Consider the following 2,540-nt stretch of genomic DNA (forward strand, 5'->3'; position numbering starts at 1 on the left):
TTAGAGTTCAGGGAATATATTTTCTGGATGAGATTTAATTATTTACTGCGCTGACTGAAGCTTTGTCAGTGCCAGCCTACATGTACATTGGATGATCTACATTAAAGAAAGCTTAAGTTTGAAAGATGGTTTCCCCATAATCTCTGGGTGACACTCACTCCCTCTTTGTCATTACATTGTTTTTTCCATCGGGTTTTAACCTATACACAAGAATATTTTGCCTACATCAAGGAAATCAGGCAGAAAATCATGTTGTACTTGGATATTTATAATTTATGATGAAACCCATGAGGTATATAGAGCCACATTCAAATCTCTGGCAAAGTACAAGCGTGAATGAAAAATGCACTAGCCAGCTGAAAAATATCGTGCTATTGCTCACCTGGACACACCTTTAGTTGATGCTAGATTCAAAGATGACCTCGCAAACCAAGGCCTGTCCATTTGCAGGAAAACTTGTCTTCAATCAATGAGGCCAACAGTACCACTTTGACACAGATGCATCAAGATAGGGTGACACTTATAACAAGGAAAATTCCTTGCTCTGAGCGAATGTGCATGTTTTTGTCTTGTACAATCAAATCTGAATGTATTTCACGCTGCTTTAACCAATATTTCCCTGGTACAAAGATTTAGAGAGTAAGATTTATAATGAACAGAACAAATACCACACTTTACAGGTGTCAAATCGCAGTTAAGCCCGAAAACACCATAACACTGCTTGGTCAACATGATTACTGACAATGATGTACAGGTCTGAGCCATATGCCACCTGGGTGAAAGCTAGCGCAACCATATAAGCCAATTCAGTTTTTAACAAAGTTTCCATGTAAATGTACTCTAAAGTTTGAAAAACCAATAGCATGGGTAGAAAATACATGTATACGCTGTATACAACCTCTAACTACATGGGTGAAAAACAAAGACATTAAATGGTTAGTGTCTGCCTTGAAATTGGGAGACCTGGGATCAAACCCAGGTCGTGTCAAGATTTTATTTATTTATTTGATTGTTGTTATACGCCCCACTCAAGAATATTTCACTTATACGACAGCGGCAAGCATTATGGTGGGAGGAAACCCGGCAGAGCCCGGGAGAAACCCATGACCATCTGCAGGTTGCTGGCAGACCTTTCCATTTACGGCCAGAGAGGATGGCAGCATGAGCTGGACTTGAACTCACAGCGACCGCATTGGTGAAAGGTTTCTGGGTCATTATGCTACGCTAGCGTGCTAACCAACTGAGCCACAGAGGCCCCATAAAGACTTTAAAAATAGTACTTGTTACTGCCTTGCTTGGTGCTTGGCGCTCAGCACTGAGAGGTTAGAGCAAGGAAACAGGACTGGTTGGCCAGGTGTCAGCATAACGTAACTGGGTAGGGTGTCATGTCTGGTGTCTTGAGCGTGATACTTCAGTGGCGGCATCACTTTGACAGCATGGACTTGCCCTGCCACAATAAGACACAGTATACATATATACATACATCTGATGACATCTCATCGTCATGTGACTGAAAAATTGTTCAGTACGACATTAAACCCCAAGCATGTATATTTACATAAAGACTTTATTTAGCTGTCCACGCTAGCCTTGACAATATAAGTTAGTGAGATGTACACCCATAAATACTAGTTGTGCTCAAGTCCAACCGATTGAAAAAAAAAAAATCTGTTGAAATGACGAAAATTAAAGAAACCTAGTAAAGATATCACCATCATGTTACGAAAAGTGTGTTCCAAATTTCAGTGTTCAATGTTAACATTAATAAGGTAGTGAGATGTTCAGCTGACAAGGTAACGATAGAACAGAAATTTGTCCTAGCCCAAAATCTGTACATTCCTGTGCCACAGGAAAAAAACAGCATACAAAACTGTGTTCAGAAGTGATGCAAGTCATTACCATGGTGATAAAAATGCGTGCATCAAATCTGAATGAGATAAAGCTAGTCAGTTTATGATAAATCCCGGTCACAAGATAGGCACATATGCACACAGATATGTACAATATGTCCACACTGCAGATACATGTAGCACTGCGTTGATGGATTGCTTGTAGTCAAAATCATTAAAGTCATTCAAAAATTTTTGACTTATAAGATATGGTTGTCAGTTTAATGGGAGGGGGGTACTCAGTAATGGCCCATGTTAAAAGACATTTTGTAGGATGCTACAAAATTGACCAACTATAATACAGGGCACGGTTTGAATCTACATCATGGTGCAGGAAAATCTCATGCTTATGGCAGTCACAGTTTACAACATTAACACTTTACACTTTACTTTGGTTTAAACAAACATGGTCACAACTGAAAACTGAGAATAAAATATTGTACAAAAGCTGCAGGAAAAAAAAACAGAGCAATGTCCCACTAAGTAAGTAACAGATTAAGCAAGTAACAAATACAAATCCGCAAAAAGCTGATGCCCTCAGTAAATGAATCACAAAGAGAACCCAAAAAATACCCTCACAAGTTAAAAACGGGTTGTACATGTATGTAGCGAGGTTTCAAAATGCCTGATTATCAGGACAAAGCTGTTAAC

Source organism: Liolophura sinensis, chromosome 6, assembly GCF_032854445.1.
Source record: "Liolophura sinensis isolate JHLJ2023 chromosome 6, CUHK_Ljap_v2, whole genome shotgun sequence".
NCBI lineage: Eukaryota > Metazoa > Mollusca > Polyplacophora > Chitonida > Chitonidae > Liolophura > Liolophura sinensis.